Below are 10,776 nucleotides of genomic sequence, written 5' to 3'. Positions count from 1 at the left end.
GTCCTTTTCTTTCTTATTTGAATTTGTCAATCACATCACCTCTTTAAATAGGAGCCGGAGTTCAATTTCAAAGTTATTAATCTCCTTTAAACATGCTTGTTTTGGGTTTTCAGTCACTCCTACTCAGATAGAGGGAATATCTTTTTAGCTAGTATTTTTTTCATAACCATCACTTCCTCTTTGAAGTTTCAAAATAAAGTATTGACTATTTTCTATAAACAACTTCATCTGAAGGCCCATTAAGTCAGTAACCTGGAACAGATGAGCTGGTTCAGCTAGCATCTACCACCAGGAATTATGCGGGATCACCATGGATCTGGTCCTCACTTTTTCAGGTTGAGAAAAATATTTGTATCATTTTTGTAGATTTTTTCAGATTCTGGAAGATGAATTTGTAGTAATATAATAGACCAAAATGACATATTATTAGGTTACCTTGCTTAAAAAGTGGTTCTACAGGCCGGGCGCGGTGGCTCAGGCCTGTAATCCCAGCACTTTGGGAGGCCGAGGCGGGTGGATCACGAGGTCAGGAGATCGAGACCCTCCTGGCTAACACGGTGAAACCCCGTCTCTACTAAAAATACCAAAAAAACTAGCCGGGCGCGGTGGCGGGCGCCTGTAGTCCCAGCTACTCGGGAGGCTGAGGCAGGAGAATGGCGTAAACCCAGGAGGCGGAGCTTGCAGTGAGCTGAGATCCGGCCACTGCACTCCAGCCTGGGCGACAGAGCGAGACTCCGTCTCAAAAAAAAAAAAAAAAAAAAAAGTGGTTCTACAAAGAGTTGTTCACTCTGCCACTCAGGAGACTAAACAACAAATCTGCAGGTAGTGATATGAGCATACAATAGAACAAGAACTGCTGGATGTGTCCGAAGTATTTTGTCAAATTATGGGATATGGATAACTCATCCAAATTTATATTAAAAGTATTCACGATGAGTAACTGCAATTGGTATTTTAGGTCAAGCCATTATAATTATCCTGTAAGCAACATCAGAAATTTCATTTTCCATCTGTTTTAGTTGCTCATTCTAGATTCCATTAAATTGAATCAAAAATGTCATAAACAGCACAATTCTTAATTCATGCATTTAAATATGACTATGATAGGGTTTTAGGGTCACACCCATGTCCCTTTAGTTAGATAGAGGAGATATTTAGATGCCAATATATTTAGAAGCCTCCCTTTTGGATATGTAATTGTTGTCCATTACACTTTCAGTGGTTAGATGGGTCTGAAATTATTTCCAATTCCTGAAGATAAACATTATAATCCCTATTGCACAGACAACGTATTTCACTCTCTAAAGAAGACAAAATCATAGGCAATGACCATTTTCAAGGTAATTTATTCTTTTCTCATGTATCTAGTTTTTATTTCTAAAACTAGCTTGCCTTGAAGATTAAAATGTATTGGCCTCTCTTCTTAAAAAGAAAACGTAGTGCTCTGGCAGATTTAGAAATGTCCTTGCCTCTGTGGCTTATTGTCACTTGGTAAATTCTTGAAGCTGATTATTCTAATTCGAGGCCTGAGTCCCCCTTTCAAAAGTATGTAATATATGTAGCCCCATACTTTACTATGGATAAAAACTAGAATAATTTATTTAAAATTCTCGGACCACAAAATATTAGACTAATGAGCACCCCTATAAATAATAGCCTGAACCTGACTTACAGAAGGATGCATTATTGTACATAATAGCACTCTGCAAAATGCTGTTTACTCATAAGTGTTCCAATTGTATTGCAGAGACTTAAAAGCTATCTTACTCAATAAAGCACATTTTGAAAAATGTATCTGTTTTCTTAATCCATGGGTAATTATTTAGATGTATTTTAAGCATATACATTTCTTCTAGTTAGATCCATTTTCATTGAGATTAAAATGTTGGTAATTTATAAGTATTTGATTTAGATCTGCCAGGTACACTTATATTTTGTCATAAAGTAGAGAAGTTTGGTACCTTTGCTGCTATTAATTTTATGAGAGTTGTAGAAAGATGAAGTATTAAACACAAATTAAATCTGAGCACTGTCTGTAATCTTTTTTATTTTTACACAGTTTTGATGATTGACCCTACTAAAATATTAACCACCTGGGGAACAATATCATGTCTATGTTCTGACAAACAAAAACAGAAGCCTTTCTTTATTAGCCCACCTGTCCTTAAGCACACAATTAATTTCCATTTACTGAAAACAATCTAAACTAATTTGCATGAGATTTTTCCAAGGTGTCGTTTACATTTTTCTGCATTTGTTTTGTAATCCTGGTTATATTTCTAAATCAGAGGAAGAAACAGATAGTGTTCACTTATATAATTGATTATTTAGGCATTAATATTTAGTACTTGTCAAGAGCTGAATTACCTAGTATTTTACCTTATATTTCAGCTGAGTTACCTGCCACAGTTTCATGGACGTGAAGGGGTGGCCTGCCCCTCCACACCTGTGGGCGTTTCTCTTTAGGTGGAACGAGAGACTTGAGAAAAGAAATGAGACACAGAGAGGAAGTATAGAGAAAGAAAAAGAGGGCCCAGGGGACCAGCACTCAGCATACAGAGGACCCATGCCAGCACCGGTCTCTGAGTTCCTTTAGTACTTATTGATAATTATCTTTACCATCTTAAAGATAAAGGAGTGGCAGGACAATAGGATCATTGTAGGGAGAAAATTAGCAGTAAGACATATGGATAAAGATCTCTGTGACATGAATAAGTTCAAAGGAAAATGCTGTGCCGTGATATGCATATGCAAACATCTCCATAAACCTTTTAGCAGCATTGTTCCAGCAAGTCCCACCTTTTGCCCTAAGGTGGTTTTCTCCTTTCTCAGTAAACAGAACATACAATCGGGTCTCACACCAAGATGTTCCATTGCCCAGGGACGGGCAGGAGACAGATGCTTTTCTCTATCTTAACTGCCAACATCCACAAAAAGGCCTTCTTTCCTCTTGCACTAGTCCTCCTCAGCACAGCCCCTTCACGGGTGTCGGGCTGGGGGACGATCAGGTCCTTCTGTTCCCACGAGGCCATATTTCAGAATATCACATGGGGAGAAACCTTGGACAATACCTAGCTTTCCTAGGCAGAGGTCCCTGTGACCTTTGGCCGTGTACGTGTCTCTGGGTACTTGAGATTAAGAGAATGGTGATGACTTTTAACCAGCAAGCTGCCTTCAGGCACTTATTTAACAAAGAAACATCCTGTGCAGCCCAAAATCCATTAAACCTTGAGTCACCACAGCACATGTCTCTTGCAAGGACAAGGTTGGCAGTAGGGTCACAGATTAACGGCATCTCAAATACAGAACAAAATGGAGTCTCTTATGTCTACTTCTTTCTATATAGACACAGTAACAGTCTGATCTTTCTTTTCCCCATAGGATGTTGGTAGAAAACATGATATTCCTGGGTCAGAGACAAACGACCTTTTTTTACAAAACAGCAAAATAGTGTATGCTCGCTGTTGTTTTAGTTTCCTTTGCCTCTATGTCTGAGAAGGGAATATGGAATAACCCAGATGGACATTGCTTACACAGTCATTTTGCATCATAGCTGATATAAACTTAAGCTTAGGCTACTGGAATGTTTCTTTTTTTTTTTTTTTTTTTTGAGACGGAGTCTTGCTCTGTCACCCGGGCTGGAGTGCAGTGGCCGGATCTCAGCTCACTGCAAGCTCCGCCTCCCGGGTTCACGCCATTCTCCTGCCTCAGCCTCCCGAGTAGCTGGGACTACAGGCGCCCACCACCTCGCCCGGCTAGTTTTTTGTATTTTTAGTAGAGACGGGGTTTCACCGTGTTAGCCAGGATGGTCTTGATCTCCTGACCTCGTGATCCGCCCATCTCGGCCTCCCAAAGTGCTGGGATTACAGGCTTGAGCCACCACGCCCGGCCTTGGAATGTTTCATAAAGCAAGTCTGCCGAAACTTTTCCCTAGAGGGACACATTATCTTTGTTATACTGTGGAGTAAACACACCTGCACGTTTCTCAAGAAGGAGCCACTATCTCTATCTCCCAAAGCTATTCCCTGTACAAAAATCCTTGAAAAGTGGTCTGGAGCAAAATATATGCAGTAAGATCCATGGAGAATTGTCTCCCAACAATATAGAGATCTATTTTTAGGGTGCCTAGTAGGCAAAATAATATCAACTAAGACAGTTTTATTATTTTAGATATAATATTGACAGGCTTATTGTACAAATGGACAATGGCCGGATCATATATGAAAACAGAACCCATTCTGATACACAACCTTTGCAGCAACCAGAACTGGAAGCTGAAATATCACCTCTGCATACATCAGCCCCAAACAGTTAGCATTTGTTCAACGCCTGCCAGCTTGCATATTTTGTCTCCTGGCTTGTAAGGATCAACTAGAGAAAGTCAAATATATTCCCCAAACCAATCACATAGAATGCCCCGGTTTAAGTTAGCCTGGCCCCAGCTTCTTGTCAACAATCTCCAATTAGGCTTTAACTGAAGTCTTTCCTCTATTTACCATGAATCTTTCCCATTACACTGACTTCCTTGAGTCTCTGTCAAATGCAAGTGATAGGACTGTCTCCCTTGCTACAGCAGGCTCTAGAGAGCCTCTATTTATTCTCATTATAGAAAGTGTTCATAATATACATACTTAATGAATATAAAAATTATAACTGAATCCAACAATAGCTTAACTTCTATAATAGAGACCAGATTAAGACATCATGGCTATGCATATGTATGTGTATGCATGTATTTAAAAATCTTTTTTCTAGAAATTAAAAAAAAAACTAATCTAAACAGTAGAATCTTTGTGGACTTGTGTATAGTTTTGATGTAATATGGATACTCAACATTAAATAATAAGCAAAAAATCTCAGTTTTCTTATAGATTCAGTCACCGGATGTTTATAAAATGACATGTAGCTAGAGACACTCACTATGAATAGCTTTTTTAAAAGCCCTATACCATATCCATATAAATATTTAAAATCCATTAAAAGTTGTATTGGTTTTATAACCCTACTGCCCATGAAATGGTTTAGATAAGATAACCTTCTACACTGTTTTTCTTTAGTGCAAAGGGAGAAGCAATTTTGCAAGCAGCAGCTGGCTTTATCAACATTGGTGACATTTTGCAGCAAAGTGAAAGGTAAGAGATAGAAAGATTTTTAAAATATATTCTTGCTATAAAGTCCAAAAAAATTTAATGCAGAATGTGCTGTTCTTTATAATTTTGGCTGTGCTTCATAGATACAAGGTTTTATTGTAGTAGATGAGTGAGAATATTTTAGAGGTAGAGTAGTGAAGTCCTCAACTTGCTCTTACAGAATTGAACATCAAAGGAGAAGTGAAGAGGTACATGTTTGGGATTAGTACCCATTTTGTAGTGCCCTAACTATTAAATGAAATTGCATGGAGATTTCATAATCAACACTATCATCTCTGTGAAGCACAAATACGAAGGACTCATAACTTTTTCCTCTGCTTTCTGTTTGGATGAACGGAGGCAAGATGGCGCACTTCCGGGTTCTTCATCCCCCCCCCCAACTTTTCCCGCGCACGCGAAAATCCAGCCGGCGACCCGGGAAGGTGCAGACCAACTAGGCATGCGCCAGGTGATGTCAATCTGAAGAGACCAAGATTTACCTGGTCGCACCTGCGGAACGCCCCCGGACACGCCCGTGCCCCACCTATCGCCCTCCCACTCCTAGAAAAGCCGCTCCGGAGGATCGCCACGCGCGGACTTCCCAGCTTCCCCACTGCGGTCGATTCCTCACTGCGGTCGGAACTGTTGGAACTCCGTCCGAGAGCTGTACGGGTGACTCTGGGGGCCCCTTTTGTCGGGGGGGGGGGGGGGGGGGCCAACAGACCTCTCCCTACCCACCTTCTTCCCTTGAAGCTAGGTGACCAAAATAAACTTGCAGTTTTGCTCCTACCCCTTGCCTAGTCGCTGGTTCTTTTGTACCCGCTCTGGTGGTCTTAGAAAAACAAAACACTTTCTATACTTTCCTATACTGCCAAAAATATCTTCATGGCAAATAACATTAATGAAATAATTGGGCTAATTATAGACTTAGAATAATAGATGTTCCAGCTATGGATTAACTAAAAGTAGAATAGTGGAGAAGATTAGAATGATTCCTACTCATGCTTCAGAAAAATCTCATGAATATATAGGGACCTTAGAAACAAGACTATTTCAAGATCCATATCTATAACATTTCTGATATGTAATTGTCAGCCTCAAACTTCCTTTTCAAAAAGTTTATTCAAGTTAAAGCAGCCCCTTTCATGTTTGAAAGGTTTAAATATTAAGAATACCTGCCTAATAATGAGGTAAAATAGGCTATCCTATCATATCTACCCCATTTTTAACCTCCATGTAAATACAGCCGCCCTTTAAAAATATTAAAAAACTGACAGGCCTTTTCCATATTATCCTTAGGTTCCAGAACAAGCATGCCTAATTAACTTGACCAATCTCTATGATGCCCTCTTGCTAATCTCTGAGCTTTTAATTTATCTTCTTTTGGATGCCATTTATTTGTAGACATTCTTCAAAAGGACGGTGTTGCTCCAGGAATTCTCCAGAGTGAACTAATTAATTCATAACTTAATAGGAACACTAACACTCTTGATACGAACATTCTGTTCAGTATGTATATATTAGCATTTTAAGCTATAAAGGAGTACTACTCCAGATTTATATTAAGTGAATTTGTTCCATATTTATGCAATTAGCCTTTTAAATCTGCATTTTGAAATTATGGTTTTTCAGATTACATATCATTTCATTTTTTTCTGAATCCTGACTCCATGGTCATTGTCTCTTGTTATTTAGTAGGTGGATTATCTTCTAGTTTTTGTGTCAGGTAGTCACCAAATGACTTTATTTTCTTTGACTTCTGTAATTTCTTTGATAAGAATGTAGAAGATAGTAGAAGGGTGAGTATTGCACCGTTTGGCAGCCACCTAAGCAGCTCTAAACTTTTCCCTACCCAGTGCGCTCAACTCACATAGGCTGAGGGAACAGAAGCCTGTGGTTGGAACCTCATGGTTCAAGCATGGAATGGTAAAGACGATTTTCAAAAAAGGGAATAAATACCTTTCCTAGAAGATTGGTGAGTTTGTTTGTTCATGCTTATATTAAAAGAATATCATGGAATGGGTGGCTTACAAACAATAGAAATGTATATCTCACCCTTCTGAAGGCAGGCAAGTCCTAGATCATGGTGGTAGCACATTAAGGGCCTGATGAAAATGCTTTTTCTCACTGTAATTTCAAAGAAGGGTGATGAATCTCTTTGAGGCCTCTTTTCTAAGGGCACTAAGCACCTAATTTCTTAATCATCTTCCAAAGGCCTCACCTCCTAATATGACAACCTAGGACATTAGGCTATCAACCTGTGAAGTTGGAGGTGGGGCAACCATTCAGTTAATTGTAATGGAAAATAAGCACTTTTATACTTTTTTTTTTTTTTTTTTGAGACAGAGTCTGGCTCTGTCGCCCAGGCTGGAGTGCGGTGGCCGGATCTCAGCTCACTGCAAGCTCCGCCTCCCAGGTTCACGCCATTCTCCTGCCTCCGCCTCCCAAGTAGCTGGGACTACAGGCGCCCGCCTGGTCGCCCGGCTAGTTTTTTGTATTCTTTAGTAGAGACGGGGTTTCACCGTATTAGCCAGGATGGTCTCCATCTCCTGACCTTGTGATCCGCCCGTCTCGGCCTCCCAAAGTGCTTATACATTTTTTAAAAAGAGAAAAGAAAGATCACATTTCTGCATCAAGCTTAGGTTCCAGAAAAAATGATGGTCTGCCAGAATGAGGTAGATGATAAAGAAATTCACTTTGGGGAAATGAGTTCAAAATAATACATGCTGAGTTTTAGTAAAATTTTATATTAAGCCTTTTAGGTAGTTGTGTCTATAGAATTGGTAATGTGTGTGAAACACTAAACCTAAAATTGCATATTAACAGCCTTTTATATGGAAATGGTAGCTAGCGCAAAGGAGTGAGTGAAATCAGAGAGAGGGTGTTGGTAGAGAAAATAGAACAGAAGTCATTTTATTGAAAATAATCCAGAGAAGCAATTCCTTGGTGCTGATTATGGACAGTCACTGATGGAACTGTAGTTATATGGAAAGAAAACCACCAGATGATGCTTTCTTGTCCCACCTGAAATAACACCACAAAAAGTTCTACTTAGAATCCATGACCTATCTTTCAGGCCAAATTCTTTGTTTCTCTATTAAGCTAATTCTTGACATTCGCCTAAAACATGCCTAAAGTGAATCTAGGTTTTTATACGGTTTTATTTTACCTGGTCTTCTGTATTTAAAAAAAATAAAAATGAAATAAAACCAAAGAAACAAAAAAAATATTTATTTTGAATAAATTACTATGTTGGATGTTGGATATACATTTAGAAGATAAAAACCAAAAGCTAGAAGAACAATTTACTGATATGCAGAATGAATAAAAGCATTTCTTTTCAAGCTTCTAGAATTCACTGCTGCTTCAAATCTTTTTCTAGAATAATAAAGGTCCAAGTGGGCAGATAAAAATGCTAATTAAATTGGCTTTTAGGGCCAGCACTGTGGGGTTTGTGATAATTAGTAGCCATTCTCTGTCACATTAGACAGATGAGGCTTAACCTCAAAACTAGCAGAAGAAAAGCAACTTTCTTAGGAACCTTGTGCAGGTCCTCTGACTCATTTTTTTTTTTTTTTTTTTTTGATTAGTCATTTTCAAAGGATTTCTATTTGACTTCTTGCAGGATACTCATGTTTTCTGCAATGCAATAGCATTTGCAATTTAGTTTTTTTTTGTTCCTTGTTTTTGTTTGTTTTGTTTTGTTTTGAATTCCATTGAATTTATTAAATGAGGAGGGGCAAGGACTTGTCAGTCATTTGAGATACTATCTTTGGCTAAATTTGGTCTGTGACTTTCTCAGGGCAAGAAAGAGTGACTGTTTTAGTGAACTAAAAGGTCAATTTGACTTAATGAAAAGTTTGAAAAATTTAGGAAAAACTGATTGTTTTGCTGGATTGATAAAGTCAGACAATAATTTTGATGTCTTGGGAATAAAGAGGGACTCAAGTAGTCTAAGAGAATACCCTGCTGCAACTATTTACTTTCAGCAAGATTAATAACTTATTCTGAAATATAGAATCTTACTGTAACTCTACATTTGTGAAAAGTGTCTTGGACTAAATTATGTTTAAAATAGTTCTTATGGTTAAATTGAATCAAATTTGGTATTAGGTTTTTTCCCAATAAATCCTTTGTTTGAATTATTTTCTAGTAAATATTATTATTTGGTGTCAGATCTGAGTACTACTGAAAATAAACTTTATCTACTTCCTCAACACTTATTTCAGTTTTAAAAATATCCTGATCTTTGACTGTATCAGGTACCGGTGTCCTTATGTTGTTTTCCTGTTCATGCTGTTTTCAACGACCTTTTGAAATGGCAACATCTTGAGAAAAGTTAAAATAATCACAAAGGGTAGTCTACAGTCTCACTCCTCAATTTTTATATAAATGAAAACTTTCGTCAAACTATAGTTTAGATTCTAGACCATAACTATTATTCTTAAATTTAGAATAAGACCTCAAACATTAGTCATACTGTGGTGAAACTAAATTATGCTTTTGCTTCACTGTAAATCAATTCATACATAATTTCATCCAAAAACCTGTTTTCAAATTAGGCCCAAACTTCCAAATCCCTGAAATCACTGTTGATATTTCTAGGCCAGCTGCTTCTAGCAACCTTGCCTTGCCCCCAAACACACAGCCTTTACAACATCTCTATTTCACTCTCTCTCACACACACATTGAGTGGCATTCACACCTGTGAGACACTCTCCGTGCTGTTTTTAAACTCTTTCACTTAAAAATGCACATCAGCATTAATATGAATATGAGTCATGCTGTCCACGGAAAAAGCTCAATGACTGCCTAATGTTTAAAGAATAGAATTATAGCTTTTATTTGAAGATTGTAGCTTTTATCTTTTGTGGCACTTCTCACAATCATGTAAATTTCCCTAGATGACAAAGTTGCCCAGAGAGGGATGCATACACTTGCTCTAGCCCAGACCCCTGAAAGCATCCTTAATTCCTCCCAACCCATCAGCCAGGCTGTTAACCCTATCTTCCACACTGAACTTGCCACCTCCAGGACCACCCTTCTCATGTCTAGTCACTACATGTTTTGCCTAGGCCACAGTAACATCCTCCTCCCTGGGTTTCTTGCTTTCATTCTCAATTGGCTGTGGTCCGTTCTTTACACAGCAGAAAGAGTGATCTTCTATAGGCAAATATCAGAGTATGCCTTGCTAAATAAAACCATAGAATTAAATTCAGGCAACTCTCCAAGTGTTGTAAGTCTTTGCATGGCCAGTTCCAGTCGCCCTGACCCTCCTGCATCTTCTGTTTTTTGCTTGCTGGGCTCCAGGTGCACAGCTCTGTTCTGTAAAAGAAAACACAGAGGCTTTTTCTGACTTAGCACCTTCGCCTGAATAGCCTGTTTACCACCCGTCTCCAGTGATTCTCTTCATTACTTCCCATCACGTAACCATGTTTGCTTCCTTTATAGACTTTCAGCAAACACTGATGTTACCTTTTATTTACTATGTGTTCATTTTCTTCCTGCGCCTAGTAAAATGCAAGTTTTCTGAGGGTGATGCCTTGCCTCTTTCCTTCACCATTTTATATACTGTGTCTGAACTCATGTCTGATTAGGAGATGCTCAATATTTATTGACTTGTGATCCATGTATTCATTCACTGAAC

Source organism: Rhinopithecus roxellana, chromosome 1, assembly GCF_007565055.1.
Source record: "Rhinopithecus roxellana isolate Shanxi Qingling chromosome 1, ASM756505v1, whole genome shotgun sequence".
Taxonomy (NCBI): Eukaryota; Metazoa; Chordata; class Mammalia; order Primates; family Cercopithecidae; genus Rhinopithecus; species Rhinopithecus roxellana.
This window is presented reverse-complemented; position numbering follows the sequence as displayed.